Consider the following 20,696-nt stretch of genomic DNA (forward strand, 5'->3'; position numbering starts at 1 on the left):
AGAGCTTCTGCCACTCTGCACCCATTTAAGGGTACAGTTTTATGGATGTCGTGAAAATATATCCACCTGGATAACCATGACTCCCATCAAAGAATAGTGGCATCAGCCTGGGAAAGTTCCCTTTCCCCTTTGCAGTCTGTCCCAGTCCATTGCTGATCTGCTTTCTGCCACTATCGATTAGTCTAGCATTCCGTATGAATGAAGTACTACCATATGTATTCTTTTGGGTCAACATGACTTTTTGTGCTCAACATAGAGAATTGGATAGTCATTTCATTTTGATGGCTGAGTAATATTCCACCGTAGGCATTACACTACATTTTATTTATCCATTTATCTACTTATGGGTATCTGGGTTGTTTCCAGGCTATTACGGAAAACACTGTTATGAATATTTGCAAGTCTTATGGTGGACATACATTTTAATTTCTCTCAAATCCTAAGACAGGAATTGCTGAATCATGCAACCTGTAGAACATTCTAGATTGTTCTACTATTTTGCCTTCCCATGATATGTGTGCAATGCCTGAGTTCCACATTGCTCCACATTCTTCCCAGCCTTTGGTGCTGTCAGTTTTAAAATTTTAACTATTTCGATTTCCAACAATTCATTACTGGTTTACAGAAATGAAATAGATTTTCATATTGACTCATCTCCTGAAACCTCTCTGAATTCTCTTATTGCTTCTAATAATTTTTTTGTAGATTCCTTTGGATTTTCAATATGCATGAGCATTTCATTTTAGAATACAGTTCTACTTCTTTCTTTTTAATATTTGACCTTCTATTTCTTTTTCTTGCATTATATACCAGGCTAGTACTATCAGTGTTATGTTGTGCAGAAGTGGTGAGAAGTTCAAGCTTAGTACATTCTTGACATCTATCTTCTTTACTTTCTTTCTTTCTTTTCTTTTTGCTATGGAGGATTAAAACCAGGGGAGCTTACCACTGAGATACATCCCTAGCCTAGCCCTTTATATTTTTAGCTTTGAGATGATATATTTGCTAAGTTGTCCAGGCTGATCTTGATCTTGGTATCCTCCTGCTTCAGTTTCCCAAGTAGCTGGGATTCCAGATGGGCACCATTGTGCCTAGCTTTGGTATATTTCTTGAAACCCCACACCATGTAATTATTAGATCATATTGGTTCTTCCTTTGAAAGACACCAGTCAGGTGACCTTGTTTGCACTCTATATAGTAAACTGACAAAATGCAGAATGTCTGAGTCCAGATCTTGACTCGACCAGTTACTGGCTGTTTGGATTTTGGTAATTACCTAGCCTCTTCAATTCATTTTCCAATTTGTAAAAAATAGACTACAATATGCCTACTTCATGGTTTTCTGGGTGAGGAATTAGCCTTGGCTCAGGCCAAATGCACACTACGTGTAACTGTCAAGTTGCACTCACCCGTGAGTGGTCTCATACTTCCAGTCTGCCTTCCTTGATTCTGCTCTCAACATAACCAGCAGACAGACCCTGGTAAAACCCGGGTCAGAACATGTCACTCTCACGTTCGGAATCCTCCCTGGTTCCCATTTTATTCAGAGTTATAGTCAAGGGCCCGTCCATCTGAGACTCTTCAATGACACTCCCTTTGTCAGAGTAGATGAGACGGAGTGTAGCAGCTGGGTCAGAATCTTTGGGCGAGTTGTTGGGAGCAGATGAAGGTAGTTGTTCTTCCCTGTAGTTGGGTTGCCCTGCCTCCCAGAAAACGTATTCTTGTCCAGCCCAAGTCTGTCCTCTGCCTGAGATGACAGATCCTTGACACTGCACATGGGCCAGTCTCAAAGGGGTGCTGGGCACACAACCTGTTCTTACTTGTCAGACCAGTGAGCAGGGGAGCTGGGCCAATCCCACAAGGTCTATCTGTGGAGAAACCCAGTTGGCTAATTTCTTTCTTTTTCTTTTTAATCGGGAGGGTAATGGGGATCAAACCTAGGGGTGCTCCTCCACTGAGCTGCACCCAGACTTGTTAAATTGCCCAAGCTGGCTTCAAACTGGTGATCCTCTTGCCTCAGTCTCCAAGTCACTAGGGTTACATGCATGTGCCACTGTATCCAGCTGAACTTGTTGATGGGGGTCAACTCTAGATGGCGCTGCAGTGAGCAGTCCAGCTGCAGCCTGCTTGTCATGGAGGGTGTCTGGTGGACCCCATCTGGAAGACAGGGTCCAGGCGTGTTGGAATGTCTTCACCCACGTTTGGGGTCCCAGAGGTTACACACGGGCAGGCCCCTTGAGCTAGGTAGCCAGGAGACTCATGGTGCTCACCCTCTAGTGGGAAGACAGACAGGCAAATGGTCAGTGGACCAAACACTGAAGCAGCAGGCACTTGGAAGAAGTGCACTCACCTGTCCCTGCGATTGTGGCTGACAATCAGGAAAGGCTTCCGGGGAAGGCCATAAATCACTTTCTGAAGAAAAAAAGTCACAGTAGGCCTCATTGATTTCTTGAAGGGTGGAGGTGGGAAACTCAGATATTTCCTTTCCAATGGTTGTGATAAGTTAAGCACACCTATTCCAGTGTCACCAGGCCATCCTATGTGAGTCAGATCCTTAGCTGGAAGCCTGGTGCAGGGCTGATTCTAACGTCCCCGATACATAGGGTGTACAGGTGGGAAACGAGCGTCCTCCGTGTGCCCGGTGCTGGGCTGGGTGTGTTATGGCCTGTGAACGTCTCATCTCCAGTGCTGCTCTGAGAGGTCAGTATTATTACATTCATTATAGAGATGAGCAAATGGAAGCTCAGAGGGGTTTGGTTTAGTCCCAGGCTGCACAGCCAGGAAGACGCCATATCTGCCTTTGCCCACAGTTCTGTCAGGCCTCAAAGCCTAAGCCCTTCCCTCGTCCGTTAGTCAGCTTTTTTCACCATTGTGACCAAAAGCCCGACAAGAACAACACAGAGGAGGAAAAGTTTATTTGGGGTTCATGGTTTCAGAGGTCTCAGTCCACAGATGGCCAACTCCATTATTCTGGGCCCAAGATGAGGCAGCACATCATGGCGCAAGGGTGTGGTAGAGGAATGCAGCTCAGGACTTGGCCACCAGGAAGCAGAGAGAGACCACTCCACTCACCAGGGACAAAATATAAACCCCAAAGCCACACCCCCAGTGACCTATCTCCTCCAGTCACACCCTACCTGCCTGTAGTCACCACCCAGTTAATCCATTCAAGTGGATTAACCCACAGGTTAGGTTGGGTGTCTCATAATCCAGTCATTCCACCTCTGAACTTTCTTGCATTGTCTGACACCCAAGCTTCTCAGGGGACACCTCATATTTAAGCCATAATGCCACAGAACTGTGGGATCTACCTTCAAGTTCTCTGACAGTCCCAAGCCATGGAAAGTGACATCTGTGATGTTACCCTCATAGCCTCTGGGTTCCCAATACTGCAAAAGCCTGTGCTGTGACTCTGAGCTCCATAACTGCCGCAAGCTTAGCTTCACCTGGCTCAGGCAGACTTCTTAGCCCTCAATGAAGCCAGGAAAGTTTTAGAGCAAACTCCAGGGATGAGCTCAAAGCCTTCACCAATGGCCTGGTAGGAACAAACACCCTGTGGCCAGTCTCAGAGGAGACAGCTGAATGACATTCCTGCCTATCACTGCAGGTACCATGCCAGGCCCACATTCACCTGATCCCTTACTGATGCCTGGCAAAATGGCAGGACTGGTGGGTGGGGGTAGGAGAGGTTGCTTTGTTAATTCCCTCATGTCTGCTCCAACACGGGCTTACTGACTCAGGAGATTCTGAACTGGAATCAAGGGTAGATGCAGGGGTCTGAGCCACTTGGGGGGCGGGGACCTCTGATAAGTGGACTTCCAATGGTCACTCTTACTGACTGGGCCATCAGGAGAGTCAAGGAATGTTTGAGGCCCTGGTTTTTCTATATCTGGATGGAAGTTGAGGACATCCTGGGAAAATTGATTCTAAACTCAGATAGCCTCTTCTTCTAAGACTAAAAGAATTTCAGTACTTTGGCTTTCCTTTTCCCCTTTATTAGGATGGCCTTAGGCCTGAGCCTAAGCAATTCCATTTTAAAAAACCTGCAGTTTCACCAGGCACATCCACAGAGCCCTCCAGTATGGCCTCAAACAAGTTGCTTCCCCTCACCCTGATAAACAGAGTGAAGCCCCTCGCAGGCTGTCCTCGCCTGATAAGAGGGAAAGGCCAGAAGATAAGGGTGGAGACCACTAGACCAGACATTTCTGACCCCAGGGTAAATGATGTCACTGAGAAATCTGGTGGTAGATGATAAGGATTGAAAGCGGGGGTCAAAAGCCCCACAAATTTAGTATAAACAATAGAGCAAATGAACAGGGATTCGGCCAGCCGAAACAAGGATGCACTCGAGCTGGAGAGCCTGATGAGGACCTGACATCCCATCACTTGTCATCCTTCCTGAGCCTCTGCATGATCCTCACTGCTCTCAAACTCTCCCACCTCGTCTGGACCTTGGTGAGAGCTGCAACTTCTCCCTACGACCCCCTCCTCAACCAGCCGTCCACTCCACATCAGGAAAAGCCTGCCTCGGTTCCAGATCTGATCACAGTGGCCTAAGTGAGTGTGCATCTGCTGGACTTAAAGCCTAAGGCTTAAGACTTTTGACCTTAGCACACAGAGGGAATGTCTGTCATTAGCTTATCATGATTAATGTGTTTTCAGTGCTTAGAATTAATCTAGAATTGTTTGCTGTGAATTAATTAATCGAGAATTGTTTGCTATGAATTGATTATGTCTATGACAGTGCCTAGCATTAAGGATTGTCGTTTTCTTGATTAAGAACCTGTAGAGTGAAACTGTATTGAATAATTTGAGTGAATAAAGCATTGAAAGGGGCAGAAGCGTGTGGACCTTCTTTATTTCTCCCCTCGGCTGCAAAAGTCGCAATTTTGCCCCCTCGTGACACCCTTGGAAATCAGACTTTTCAACCCTCTGAGGTTGGCCAAGTGGCATGTAATTTTGCAGTGATAGAGCCAAGGCCAAATGATCAGGGTACTTTCTGGAAGGTTCCCAAGGCCGCATTCACCATTCTCTCCTTTCTTTCTCTGTCGATTCAGTTCCTGTCCTATACTGCTGCTGGGTCCAAAAACTCGTGGGGAGACACATGTGACACCCTCACAGAAGATAGCCAACTGAGTATCCTGACAGAGTATGTGCAGGATCCAGTGGGGGGGGGTTAGGTATCTCTGGGACATGGAGCATGGTGTACACATTAGTCAGTCTGATACTCCTGGATACAGCCCTACTCTGCCCCAAAGAAACCAGAAGTTGGGGGAGATAAAAGAGGGCCTAGGAGTTCACATTGGGCTGTGAGTGCCTCTGAGTGAGATGCACAGAGGTGGCTGGATTCACAGGGACAAGATCTTCTTGGGGACCTGGTCCTCCTCTGGCCCTTGCTTCCTTGCTCGGGCTGCTACAGCATCAGGGAGTTCAGCCAAGAGTCAGGGAATGGGGGCATCAGAGTCTTGGGAAGTGGTGCTCTGCCAACCTCTGTGCACAGTCCCTCATCTGAAAGGGCATTTCCTGTAAGGGCTCCTCCTCTCTCCAGTGACAATCTGGCCTAGATGCTGGTTACAGCCAAGAGACTGGGAAAGACACTTCCTTTCTTTTCACCTGACCTGATCTCACTGCCCTGCCAGCCAACCTTTCCTGAGCGGGAACTGGTGTCCTGGGAGAAGAGTTCACAGTCCTGCTATCGGGAAGGGTTGGAAACCCTGAAACACTGACACGATGCTTCCTGCAAACTGTGGGGCTCTGAGGGGTAGCCCCCAGGAGCCCAGAACAATGGAACTGTTCTCTCCGGCCCTCAGATCTGGTGGTTTCTTAGGCCTGGGGATTGATTGATTACAGCAAAAGCTGTGCCCTCTGAACCTGGCTGCAGCCAAATAAACTGTTTCCTGCTATCTTAGGCCTGGGCTCTGATGGGGGGTGTCCTTCAAGTATCAAACTATGGCATTTTCTATATAGAAAGTCTTTAACTGCAGGGGAATATCTTAGGCACTGCAGATCCCAGCTGTTCACCCAGGGTCTGCATGGTCTATTTATTGTTGTGTAGTGGCACCCCCCTTTCTCCCCAGAAAAGTCTTAACAGGGCTTCTCCAGAAATCTTCACCATGGCTGATTGTAGGACTGTCAGCAAAAGAGTCTCTACAAGAGTTCAATGTAGATAAACTTCCAATTTTCATGTTGCCCTTTTTTACTTGGCCACTGGCCAGGAAGAAATCAGCACTCCAGGTGCTGGACACTCCCTTACTAGTTTTTCACAAACATGTATCCAGTACAGTAGTTTGTAGAAATGTGTAATCAAGGTCTCTAGCCTTGAGCTGGGGCTTCACAGAGAGGTCTACATTTCTAAGATAAGAGAAGTTACCAATTGGGCTCCATGGTAACAGCTGGCAGAGGGAGGAAAGAAAGGGGAGAAGAAGCTCTCTCTTTCTCGGGTGTTGACCCTGAAGGGTTAACTTGCCCAGAACAGAGAAAGAAAAAGCTGCTTTTATGTGAACTTCTATAGACTGTGAATTTCTGAGCCCCTCCCCTTACATGCTGGGTATAAAACTCTGAAATTACCTGAACTCGGGGTTCAGGGGATTGATTGATTACAGCAAAAGCTGTGCCCTCTGAACCTGGCTGCAGCCAAATAAAACTGTTTCCTGCTATCTTTGGTGCCTTGCCTTGTCTGTCCCTACAACAGTTGTTGCTTTTGTTTGTTTTTTGAGATGGAGTCTTGCTGTGTTGCCAGGCTGGCCTCCAACTCAGGAGTGAAGCAATCCTCCTGCCTCAGCCTCTCAAGTAGGTAGGATGACAGGTGCATACCTCTGAACCTGGCCCCAGGGTCTGTTTTTTGAATGAATCAATCAGTAACTAATTCTTTTTCTGGGCTGTCCTTCCTTCTCATCAGTCCAGAATTTCTGAATTCCTGGCCTCTGCCCCTGCACACTAACAATCTCTAAATGAACACCGGCTGACCACCTGCTGACTGTCCTCTGGACTCTTCACTTCTTTGAGTACAACTGTGCACTCTTTGGGGTCATGTAAGTCCATCGTTTTTGTTCTCCCACATGCTCTACAGCCCTGACCTTCCACCCTGCGTCCTCCTTCCACCCTGTTCCACAAGCAACTCCTCACTCTCCTTCCATCCAGGGCAGCATGTGGCAAAGGGCTGAAAGGGTAGTGGGTTCCAGTCTGGTGGCTTCCTCAGGAGGCCAGCAGAACACAGGAGCTGGGGCCTGGGGAGCACTTAGGAGGCTCCTGCCTTCTTAGAAAGGGGTGGCAAAGGCAGCCTACCTAGAGACCCCAAGAAGGAAAAATGAAGATGGACAGTAGGACCCAAGGGAGGTGGGAGTTGGAGATCACAGCCCCTTGGTGTTCTGGGAGGGTGTGGGCTGTTTCTCATGAGCAGATTTACAGTGTGGCTAGGAGTCTGCCCCCATCTTGCACTGTGCCATAAGCCCCTGGCTGCAGACCCAAGAAGGAAGCTGAAGAGAGAGGGGTAAAAGGAGGGAGAGAAAGAGGAGGATCCATGTGAGAAAGCTGAGGTCAGGGTACCCAACAGGAGCTTCACAATGTTTCCAGTCCAGAGGCTTCAGAGATGGCCTGTGGTAGAGGAGATAGCGAATGGGAGGACACCTTCCTGCTCACCTCCCATCCAGTGGGATCCAAGCTTTTCAAGAGTCTTGACCCTGCTCACATGCAAAAATCTTTCACAAGATTGACACAATAATATTTTCACTCTTTCCCTGCCCCCCCTAATAATTTCCAGAAAGTAAATTAAAAGCAGGCCATCTAACTTAGGTATGGGCATGGAACAAAATGTTCCCAAATGTTGTTTAGGAATGGAATGCCCACAACCTCCCGAGAGTCAGCTTTGCTCCAATAGGATTAATTCCTTCTCCTATTTACATACTATTTAGTCCAAATGCATAGTTTCTATGTATTTCAATTCCATTAGGTGCCTTATTTAAGAAGCCCAGGAATAGTACCATTTTGCTTAAGAAAACCTTTTCCTATGGAAAAATCTCAAACATGAAAATAGAGAAAAGAATAAAATAAATCTCCTGTGTCCATGACCAGCTTTGATAATTACTAACATATGACTGATCTTATTTCATCTCCAATTTCTACTCCCACCTCTTCCCTTGCCTCTGGCCACTGGATTATTATAAAGCAAATTCCAGGCTTACATTTCATCTGCGAATACTCCAGTACCTCCAAAAAGTAAGGACGCTCTTCAAAAACAGAGTCACATGCTAATATAACACCCAAGAGCCAAAGGTCATCCACAAATATCGTCAGATATTCCGCCATGTTTAAATTCCCCAGTTGTCTCATTAATGGCTTTTTACAGATGATTTGTTGAATTCAAAATCTGAACAAAGTTCACACATTGAATTGCATTTGGTTGGTAAGTCTCCTTAAGACTACTGCTTTTTCCCCTCCCTGGTCATTTACTTGTTAAAGAAACCAAGTTGTATGGACTATAGAATTTTCCATATCCTGAACCTTGTTGATTTGCATCCTCTTGGTATTGTTCATGTTTTCCTCTGGCCCCTATCTTTCCTGACAATGGTATTTAGATCTGGAGGTTTAATCAATTTTCTATAAGATCATCTCATAAATGGTATGGTTTGGGTTTTTGTTTTATGGCAGTAGGAGTCACATGCGTGTCGTTTCTGTTGTTGTGGGACACTGCTAACAGCGTCAACACTCCAGCTAGAACTTTTAAAAGACAACCTGGATGAACATTGCTTAGATTCATTATTACCTTAGGGTGTGCAAGATGGCGATTTTCCAGTCTATCTACCCCTTCTGAATTTATTGGCTAAATCCTTTTACAAAGAACTTCACTACATCAACGATTTAGTTACCCTGAAATACAATTTGTGCAGGAATTTCAGATATGTTAGCCTTTCACCAATTTTCCAAATAATGATCTGGTGTCATAACTGCTAAAGGTCCCAGTGTTAGTATCTGAGATCTCACTAACTAAAGCCACCAAGCTCGTGGATTTCAGCAGAAGGCTTGCAACTCCCAAATCAGCAATGAAGGACTTTTGCATTCACAGAACAGCAAGAAGCATGAGCCTCAGGTTTGCATCAGTTTCCCTATATTCTGAGTCAGGATGGTGTGGCCCTAAGTAGGCTACTGTATACCCAGTGGGGTTGCATAGCACCTGAGAAGCACTGGACTTGGGAGGCTGGCAGGGTGGGGGTCACCTTTTTGCTGCAGTATGACATTGCTCATCCCTGCAAGAGTGCTCTGGGCAAACAACTCTGGGTAAGGAGGGGACAAGGCCTTGAATTCCTTGCATATCCGGCAAGAATAACAGTGTTTTGGTTTGGGGTATTATTATGTGTGGATTCAATTTTTTTAAAATATATTTGATGGATTCTATTCCACTCATCATGTTTTGGGCATGCAAATGGTTCCACCTCCAGCCAGTGGGAGCCCTTTGGATTTGGCTTCTGTGATCTTTGACCTGATCACAGGGGGCTTGTACAGCATCCTTGTCTTCTAGTTGGACAAGTTGTTGGTTCGTGTCCTACTTCAGGCCTTCAGACGTTTCTACATGGAGCCCTTTCTTGGGACATGGTATTTGAGACACAATCTGGGTGCAAGGGGTGCTGTTGGATGGTATTGATTCCATTCCTTTCAGAGGACAGAGCAAGGAAATAGACATTTGTTTTCAAATAGACAAACTTACTATGAATAAATATTAATATTTTGGATTAAAATTTCAGATTATAGAATTGGACTTAACTTTTAAAATTTTCTAATTATATATTATGATCTTGTATTATGCTGAAATTTTTGATTTTTATAAATATAGTTATTTGGTCCTAATTATAATCAATTCAAAATGATGCTATTAACATAAGTATCACAATATGATTACTGGAGTAATCAACTTAAGATTTCTTTGCAGTCGGCTTAACATATTTCTTGTTTTTTAGTTGCCAATGGACCTTTATTTTATTTATTTACATGCGGTGCTGAGAATTGAACCTAGTGCCTCACACATGCTAGGTAAGTGCTCTACCACTGAGCTACAACCCCAGCCCCATATTTCTTATTTGGAATAGTCAATCAAATAATTATATATTAAAGTTACTTTAGCAATTCTTTATATGGTTAAGCGTCCAACTTGATATCCAGTTAGGTTCATGTGCTTTGCTTTGTGTTTGATTATTAGAGATATTTTATTTTGATTTCATTTTTTTTTTCATTATTCGGTAAAACATGTATATGATTCCAATGTCAAGGCTATAAAGCAAGGTACATTCAAAGAAATTCAGCCTCCATTCTCTTCTAATTCCTTTATACTCCCTTCCCATATAGAAAACCATTTTCATTTATTCTTCAACTATTGTTGCTTTTCTTTTAAAATATAGGAAAATGTGAATATTTATATTCCCATAGTTTTAAAGTGAAAAGTAGCATTCTATACACATGACTCTATGCCTTGCTTTAAAAAAAATTTAACAACATATGCCTTGTACATTACACCAAGAATGTATACAGAGATCTTCATTATTCCTTTGTGTGGGTGTATATACAGATCTCCCTTGTGTGGGCATCCTGGGGTGTGAGCCATTTCTAAAAACATTGTTCAAAATGTTCATTTCCAGTCTGTTGCTATCACACTGCTTCAGTGACAAGTGCCATGATATGCCATTTTGTATTATTTGCTAATATGTCTTTAATACATTCCTAAATAGGAATTGCTGGGTAGAAGGGTAAATGTGAATGCAATTTTGTTAGCTATCACCCAATTTTTTCCCATAGAGTTTGTGTTATTTTGTATTCCCACCACTGGATACATTTTAAAAGTGATGTGATAATTTTGCTAAATATCTACAATACATGAGAAATGACACATTTGGAGAATTTTAGACTTGTGATACAAATCCTATTATCACTTAATTTGGAGAAAGTACAAGCTGTTCCAAAATTTATTTTATCAAAAGACAAAAGATAACTAGTGCTGACGAGGATGTGGAGCAGGAAAGGGAAACTTGGTCACTGTTGGTGGGAAAGTAAATTAGTGCAGTCAGTACGGCAAATAGTATGACCCTTCCTCAAAAATTAAAAATAGAAATACCATATTATCCAGCAATCTCACTACTGGATATAAATCTCTGAAGGAAATAAAATCAGTTGTGTCAAAGAGACTTCTGCACTTTCATGTTTGTTGCAGCCCCTCTTAGCATTAGCCAAAAAATGCTAACAAACTAAGTGTCTATCAGCTGATGGATAGATCAAGAACATGTGGTACTTATGCACAAGGGAATACTATTCAGCCATGACAAGGATTAAATGCTATATTAAATGCCACCAAGCTCATGGATTTCATCAGAACACTTGCTACAAATAGACCTGGAAGTCATTGTGTCACATGAAATAAGTCAAACACGGAAAGACAAGTGTTACATAACATTACTCACTTGTAGATTCTAAGAAAATAGATCTCACAGAAATTGAGGGTACAATGGTGGTTACTAGTGGCTGAGGAGAGAATGGGGACAGGTTACAGTAATATAGGGTTAGAAGTTCTGATGTGTGCTTGCACAGCAGGGTGACTACAGGTAACAACAGTGTACTATGTATTTCAAAAACCAGAAGAAAGGGTTTGGGATATTTTCACCATTGAGAAATGATAAAAGTTTGAGGAAATAGACATGTTTACCTTTACGTAAACATCAAACAGGGCTGGGGATATAGCTAGAGGTAGTGTTGGCCAGCACATGAGCCCCTGGGTTCCATTCACAACACACACACACACAATACTCATTCATGGAAACATTGCTTGATACCCCATAAATATGTACAACTTTTATATTTTTATGTATCAGTTAAAAAAAAATCTTAATTTCTAGCAAACATTTTTAAAAAGAAGTGGTATAAGAAACTGTAAAGTGATCAGTTCTATACGTTTTATTCTTGGGTGAAGTGAGAGGCTTTGACAACATAGAGATCTGTGCCTGAATTCCTGCTGCCCCACCTGCTGGCTAGGTGACCCTGGACAGGTCCCTTAACCTCTCTGAGACTCAATGAGGCATGAAAAACCTCCAGGCTCCAGGCTGGTCCAGGTGGACCACTGCGTGGGGAAATGAGTTCTGTTTGACTTATTCTTGCTAAGACTCCCTGTCCCTCCTTGGCCCTCACAGGCCCTGCTGGGGGAGGAGTTATGCTAGGACTCAATGTGTAGAGAGTAAGTTGAGCAGCTTGCCCTAGTTTGCCCCAAACATTTTTGGGTTTAGCTCTGAATTTCCAGCACCCAGGAAGCCCCTCAGTCCTGGGCAAATGGGGACAGTTGGCTATCTACTGGGGAGACAGGCCTGGATGGAAGCCAGAGGTGGAGACAGCTCTACCTGGCTGTTCTCAAAATCTCCCATGACAGAAGATAAAAAGCAAGGTCACTGACAACGGAAGGGACCAGAAACACCTTGAAGTTAAAACAGGACCCTCCTCTTGAAATGTTGAGCCATCAGGGATTACTGGGGTGTGTGGCCTCTCTCTCCCAGTCTGTAGCTGGGACCAGCTTTCGAAAAGGTCAATGGCCTGTTGGTATGAAGCGGAAACCCCCCTATCTTGCCCCAATTGTTCAGCCTTACCGATAACAATCGCGAGATATGAGTTAGCCCATCAGCTATTCTGAAATACAGATTTCAGTGTAATAAAAAGCAGTCCCATGAAACTGAATTTCATCATCCTTATTCACTGGGTTAGTCATTGTTTGTGACCAAGCCACTGAGAACTCTGGTGTTTGGCAGGGTGAGTCTCAGGACTCACACTCATGGCAGGAGTTTCAAGCCAGATTTGTGTCACTGGGGGGTATCTCTCAGTGCCAATTTTTTTCCATCCTTTTCATGAAAGAAAAAAAAAAAAACGTCCTTCAGGATTCTCCAAGAATGGATGCGGGAACTCTCCCAAGATGGCCAAGAAGTTGGGACACTCATCCGGAAAACTGGGGCTTGTGCTGGAATCCTGCTCCCCACACCAACTCCGAGGACTGCTGAGTCTGCCCAGGGGCAGCACCTGGGCCACCTCCTCTGCTTCCTGGTAGAAGCTGAGGAACGGTCTCAGGCGTGGCCCCTCGGGCCTCTGAAGTTTAAGCCCTGGTGAATTTACAACTTGAGTCATCCATCCCAAGTCCCATTAATGGTCTCTGAAATTTATAACTTCATGTTCAAAAGAGCATAATGATTTTTTTTTCAAAGCCCGGGATTCCTTCCCTGCCTCCAGGTCCTCTGTCAATGGAAAATGAGATGGAAATCCTCCTGTGGCCTCTGACTTGCTCTAGGCTCCCTTTGATCTGACCGTCTACCATTGCAATTTTTTCCTCTGCGATTTCAAGTGAACTGTGCTCTATCAACTCCGGGGGCAACGGATGACCACTTTTGATGGCCTCCCGACACAACAGACAGCACCAATTTCCTTGGGTGAATGAAGCCTCCCCACTGTGGGCAGCCCTGGCAGGGTGACCCCAATTGAGGGCAGGACATCCACTACCAGCCCCAGGCCCTTCCTGTTGCCATTCTGATATAGCCCAGGGAGGCACCAGGCCAAGGTCTGTTCAGTGGCACTTCTTCTCCTGGGACCTTATTCTCCAAGAAAGCGGGCAGTGGGTGGGCTGAGCAACGCCTAGACTCCAGTCCACCAGGCTGAAGCTCCTGGAGTAGCTCAGTGGTGACCGCTGTCCAGACTCTGGCCTCCGTGGGCCACACAGCCCGTGGGAGTGCATGATGTGCCGGGGGTCTCAGCACTTGGTGGGCACCTGGTGGTAAAGAAGGTCCATGGGCCACTGCAACTGAGGACACATGCATGAAATAAATAGGCTCAGGCTGCTCAGAGCCTGGGAATTGAAAACAAATAACTTTAAGAATTAATGAATTACATATTTTGGTTAAGCAATGCAAAAACCTGATAGGAAATTCAAAACGTATGTCATGAAGCACAGGGAGATCCAGTCCCTCTCCTGCTCCCACCCCCCCCTCCCACCACTACACACATCTTTGTTCCCTTACAGATCTAATTGCATCCATTGCTATCGTGAGTTACACAGGTTATACGGCAGGAGGCACCGCCCTGCTCACATACACTTCCCTGCTCTACTTTTTCCCACTAACAACACATCTGAGGCCTCTAGACGGTTCTGTGGGGAGGAGGTGGTTGTATGCTTTGGCTGGAAGAAGCCTACAGGGAGGGATTGGCCTTGACATGGGAGGTAATCCTGGGGTACTGACTGCAGGACAGGGGTACTGACTGCAGTACAGCTGAGTGGCCCTGTGGGTTGTTAGCAAAATGGTCCATTTTCTGTTGGGAGACACTATGTCAGAGACTTAGCAAAGGCCACTTGGTCCTCTCATCTGAGGGTATCTTGGTGTGTGTGTGTGTGTGTGTGTGTGTGTGTGTGTGTGTCTGATGCCGCTGCCCCATGCAGGGTGTGATGAGGTTGGGGAAATCAGGCCTTTTTCATCCTCTAGCACATAGTAGGTACTGCAGAAATATCTTCCTGCCCCTCACCCCCAGTACGAAGCCCACACTGCAGCCAGTTTAGGCAACTCCTTCCCACCTACCCAGCCCTTGCTCAGGAAGTGATTTTGTTGTTGCCAGTAGCCTCCGGGTTCTTCTCCCTGGAATATTCGCCAAGTCCAGTGTCGCCTACTGACATGGTGAGTGCTGTTCCTGCTGTCCCATTCTTTTCTGGATTGCTTGCCCTCACCACTAGCCCTTGAGTCCCTTCCACGGACTGCTGGGCCCTGCGACGCAGCTGCCAACCTCACAGCATGCAGCCCTTGAGAAGCTCCTGTTGTTGGGGAAGAGGCTGGCGAAAAACAAATCAGGAATAAACCTATGTGTCAGCAACGCCATGAAGTTCCTTTCCATGTGGCAAGGAACCAGGGGGTGTGGTGGTGTGGAAGCTGGCAATTCCCTTAGGGTGGTCTAGAAAGTCTCTCTGAGGATGACAGGGGAGGAAGTGGGGGCGTGTGGCGTACAGTACTTGGGAGCAGACCTGGGACAGAGGAACAGACAGCAGCTGGGATGAGCTGGGGGAGGGCTCAGGGGCAACAAGGAGCCAGTGTGCCTGGAGGTGGAGCAGGCAGGGGCCGGGGTACTCCTGAAGTCCTAAGTGGGGGGCTGGGTTAGAGGTGGGCTGATGGTGGAAAGGACTCTGGATCTTACTCTGTATGAGATGGGAAGTGCCCCCGGGGGTCTGAGCATCCTAGGAGAGCGGATTAGAACCATCACTCTGCAGCAGTGTGGGGAAGGACTATCTTAGGTGGAGGCAGAAACAGGAGGCCAAGAGAAGAGGGTGATACCCCAGCCAGGGGGGGCCTGGCGATGGTGAGAAGTGGCCTAATTCTGAAAAGATACTCCAGGACATGCCGATGATGAGTAGAGAGGGAATCATCGTGACCCACAGGTTTTTGCCTTGAGCACCCAAAGGTAGGGATGAGGAGACCGAGATGGGTGTGGGTTGGGGTAGAGGCAGGTCCTCCTAGGAGGAACAGGCTGAGATGTCCACAGCAGAACGTCCCTCACAAAACAAACCTTCTCCAAATGGGCTCCAGTTTCTTCCTCACACCCATGCCCAAGGGGTTTCTGCACTGCAACGAAAATACAGGAACCCCTCCCGTCCCCACCCCACCCTGCCCCAGCATGTTCTGCTCTGTGGAGTCTCCTGAGAGGACTGGGCCCTCCATGATGCTCCAACATCTCAGGGAAGCCTGTTCTTCTCCTTGCAGGAAGACCATCTGTGGCAAAGTGAGCTTGGTTGTCATAGGTAGACCCAAATTCTCCAACTTGAACCAGAAGACAGTTTGTTCTGCTAGGTGGGTAATTGGTTAAGTGAGGACTTTTGTTGGGAACAGAGCAATCTCAATTGCAAGACGTGAGGGATTCACACCCAGTCCCACCATCATGGGAAAAGTCTACCACTGCCACCACGGGAGAGCACCATGTCCTCTGAAACAATAGAGACTGCTGAAATGTAAACAGTACCCTTTTCCCTGGGACATCACCTCTCCCCTCCCTTAAGGTCTCTGAAAATAATAATAGCTGCACAACTCACCTTTCATGAGGAAGTGGAAGGTCCAGAAGATTGGGGCCGTTCCTCAAGTTTCTGCATCTTGAAGCTTTGGCTGATCGCTTGGCAACTCAAACTGTCCACCCCTGGGTGGGGTGCGGGCATGCTCCTCTTCCTTGAGAACTGCCAGGCTCTGCACTAGGAGGGGGAAGACAAGGAGGCAAGCAGGTGTCCTCCTCTGGCCTGTTCTGGTCAGCAGGCTGCTGGAATCCTCAGGAATATAAAATGGTAGCACCTAGCTTTCATGTCGGGCTTCCTCTGCGCCTGGCCCTATACTAAGCGTTGACATGGATTATGCTGTCTAATCCTCCTGATGCATTAATGAGGTCGATGATATTACTGTCACCTTAGTTGAGGAAATCTAGATTGGCAATGTGTCTGAGGTCGCACAGTCTGGGAGTGCTGGGACCAGGGTGAAAGCAATGTGGTCCAACGTGAGGGCCCTCGTGGTGGTGGCTGACCTCAGCCAGAGCAGGGGACAGGCGACACAAGGTGAGGCACTGCCATCTTGGCACCTTCTGTACACACTTCCAGACACTCTGGGAGCTCAGGGATGAATGGGACACAGTTCCCAGTTTATGGTCTAGCAAAGCAAAGATCATGAGCTAATCACAGTGTCACTGAGCTGGTCTTTGCTCAGTAATGTTCCGTGGATGAACTAAAGCAAAGAAATAAGCTGGGTGTGGTGGTGCCTGCCTGTAATCCCAGTGACTCGGTAGGCTGAGGCAGGAGGATTGCAAGTTTGAAGCCAGCTTCAGCAACTTAGGGAGATCCTGTCTCAAAATTAAAAAAAAAAAAAAAAAAAAGGACTGGGGATGTAGCTCAGTAGCAGCAGTGTCCCTGGGTTCAGTCCGTAGTACAATAAATAAGTAAGTAAATTCTGCTGGGTGTAGACATTACTGATGATGCTTGTCTTTGGGAACTTACCCTTCCGAAAACTCTTTCTACAATGGCTAATTTTGAATTTCAGTGGGAATGAGGCATGAGCATCCTTGACTGTCGCACAGTCACAGTGCCTGGCATGGGACCTGGCACATTGTAGGTGCCTGGTGAGGCTCCAGAGAACAAAGAAACGTGGGTTACTGAAGGGGAGGGATCATGGCGCCATTGGAACGGCAGGCCTGGCAAGACGGGTCACCTGGGGAGGATCTGGAAGGCACAGAGAAACTGTGACTTAACCTGGCCCTATTCTGTACCTTGAGAAGGGTCAGCACTTCAGAAATTGTGTTGCTTCACTTTCTTACTATGGATGCATGTGCTTCTGAGCACCGGCCCAAAGTCCACCAGAGTGATTCTCCAGGTACTGGTGGCCTCTCACAGTGGGTGGTATGCTGGAAGGAGCCTTTGAAGATGCATGAGAAGACTTGAGACCTGTTCCCACAGGTGGACAGGCTGACCGATTTCCATGACCAAAGGACATGGAGAAGGTAAGCATATCTGTGATGTCCAGAGGCTCTTTCAAAGGAGCCCATCTTATGTCCTTGGGTATGACATGCCCAGCTGGGCCATGAAAGAGGGCAATAGAGGCAGGAGGGTTTCCAGAATATCCCATTCCACTTTTGGGCTCTTGGAAGGAATCAGGTGGGAACTTTAGACCCTGGAAGACACTGGGAATAAGTATAGCATGCATTCAAATAATTTTTTTTACTTTTTTTTAATTGGTGCACATACGTATGCATAATTGTGGGATTCACTGCGACATTTTTATACATGCGTATAATTGGATGGGTTTCATTGCCCAGTACCTCCCCTGACCCTCACCTCTTCCCTTCCCTTGATCACCTTCATCCTTCTGGTCTCCTTTCTATTTTTTTTTTATGAGATTCCTTATTTTTTTCTTTCTCTCTTTTTTAAAAATTTCTAGCTTATTTCCACACATGAAAGAAAACATGATGTTGGATTTTTTGATCTGGCTTATTTCACCTAACATGTTGTTCTCCAGTTCCATCCATTTTCCTGCAAATGACATAATTTCATTCTTTATGGCTGAGTAAAATTCCATTGTTTTGAAAATAGTGCATTTTATTTATTCATCTGTTGATAGACACCTAGGCTAGTTCTATAACTTGGCTATTGTGAATTGTGCTGCTATAAACATGGGTATGCAGGTATCCCTATAGTATGCTGCCTTTATTTTTATCATTATTATTATAGTTTTTGTTATTGTTATTATTATTATTTTGGTACCAGGGCTTAAACTCAAGGGTGTTTAACCACTGGGCTACATACCCAGCCCTTTTTATTTTATTTTATTTTATTTTATTTTATTTTATTTTATTTTTGAGACAGGGTCTTGCTAGGTTGCTTACAGCTTTGCTAAGTTGCTGAAGCTGGCTTTGAACCCATGATCCTCCTGCCTCAGCCTCCCAAGCCACTGGGATTACAGGAATGCACCACCACACCTGGACACTAGTAAGCTGACTTTAATTCTTTTGGATAAATACCAAGGAGTGGTATTGTTAGGTCATATTTGGTTTCATTCCCAGTCTTTTGAAGAACTTCCATACTGATTTCCAAAGTGATTATACTAATTTACAATTCCACCACAGTATAAAAGCACTACCTTGTCTCCACATCCTCTCAAGGATTTATTATTGTTTATATTCTTTTCTGTGGGGGAAGGGAGATGCTGGGGATTGAACTCAGGGGCACTCGACCACTGAACCACAATCTGAGCCCTATTTTTTTTTTTTTTTTTTTGGTATTTTATTAGAGACAGGATCTCACTGAGTTGCTTAGCGCCTTGCTGAATTGCTGAGGCTGGCTTTGAACCCAGGATCCTCCTGCCTCTGCCTCCTGAGCCACTGGGATTACAGGCGTGTGCCACCGCACTCGGCTATTATTTCTATTCTTGAGCAAGCCATTCTAACTGGAGTGAGATGAAATCCCAATGTAGTTTTCATTTGCATGTCTCTTATTCCTAAAGAAGTGGAACATGTTTTCAAATATTTGTTGGCCATTTGTAATTCTTCTTTTGAAAAAAAAAAGTCTCTTTAGTTCACTTGCCCATTTATTGATTGGGTCACTTGTTTTATCAATATTAAATTTCTTGAGCTCTTAAATATTTTGTATATTAATCTTCTGTCAAAAGAGTAGCTGGCAAAGCTTTTCTTGCATTCTATAGGCTTTCTTTTCATACTATTAGATGTTTCATTTACTGTGAAGAAGCTCTTTAATTGGATGCATTCCCATTTATTAATTCATCAGATTATTCCTGAGTTTAGGGGTCCTATTGAGAAAGGTGTTGCCTGTGCCTATATGTTGGGGTGTTGCCCCTAGGTTCTTCCTCTAGAAGTTGCAAACATTCTATTCAAGTTTTTAGGTCTTTGATTCATCTGGAGTTGATTTTTGTGTAGGATGACAGATAGGGATCTAGTTTCATTCTTCTACATATGGATATTCAGTTTTCCTGGGACCATTTGTTAAAAAGGTTTTCTTTCTTCCAAGGTTTGTTTTGGTGTCTATGTCATGGGTAAGATGACTGCATCTGTGTGGCTTTGTCCCTCTGTCTACTACTGTATTCCATTGCTCTATGTGTCTATTCTTATGCCAGCACTTGCCATTTTTGTTCCTTTACCTTTGGAGCATAATTTGGAATCAGGTATTATGATGTCTCTGGCATTGCTCCTTTTGTTCAGAATTGCTTTGGTTATTCTGGGTCTTTTATTTTTCTATATGAATTTTAGGACTCCCCCCCGCCCCCAGTTCTATGATGAATATTATTGGCATTCTGATAGGAATTGCATTGAATCTGTACATTGCTTTTTTAAAACAATGGCCATATCCATGAACATGGGAGGTCTTTCCATCTTCTAGAGTCTTCTATTTATTTTTTTTCCCTGTTTTGAAATTTTCATCTAGCAGTCTTTCAACTCTTTGGTTAGATTTATTCCTAGATATTTTAAAAAGATATTCTGAATGGAATAGTTTTCCTGATCTATTTTTCAGTGGATTTATTATTATTTTTTATATGTTGACTTTGTGTCCTGTTACTTTGCCAAATTTGTTTATGAGCTCTAGAAGCCTTCTGGTGGAGGTTTTGGCATCTTCTAAATATAGGATCATATCATCTGCAAACAGTGAGAATTTAGCTTCTTTCTTTCCTATTGTATGCTTTTTATTTCCTTCTTCTGCCAAATTGCTCTGGCTAAAATTTCAAGTATTCGTTGGAATAGAAGCAGTGAGAGCGGACATCCTTGGTTTGCTCCTGATTTTATAGAAAATGTTTTCAGTTTTTCCTTTCCACTATGAGGCTGACTTTGGGTTTGTCCTATGTTCTCTTTTTGCTATTGAGGTAAATTCCTTCTATCCTGAATTTCTTCTGGGTTTGCATTCCCACCACTGGATACATTTTAAAAGTGCTGAACAAGTGCTAATTTTTTTGAAGGTCTTTTTCTTTATGTATTGAAATGATCATATAATTTTTGTCCTTTGTTCTAGTTTTTGTTTGGCATATTATATTTATTGATTTGCATAGGTTGAACCATTCTTACAATGAAACCAACTTGATCATGGTGTATAATCTCTGTAATGTGTTCTTGTATTTGATTTGCTATTTTATTAAGGAATTTTGCATCTATATTCAAGGATATTAATCTGTAGTTTTCTT

This window comes from Callospermophilus lateralis, chromosome 10, assembly GCF_048772815.1.
Source record: "Callospermophilus lateralis isolate mCalLat2 chromosome 10, mCalLat2.hap1, whole genome shotgun sequence".
Classification (NCBI taxonomy): Eukaryota; Metazoa; Chordata; class Mammalia; order Rodentia; family Sciuridae; genus Callospermophilus; species Callospermophilus lateralis.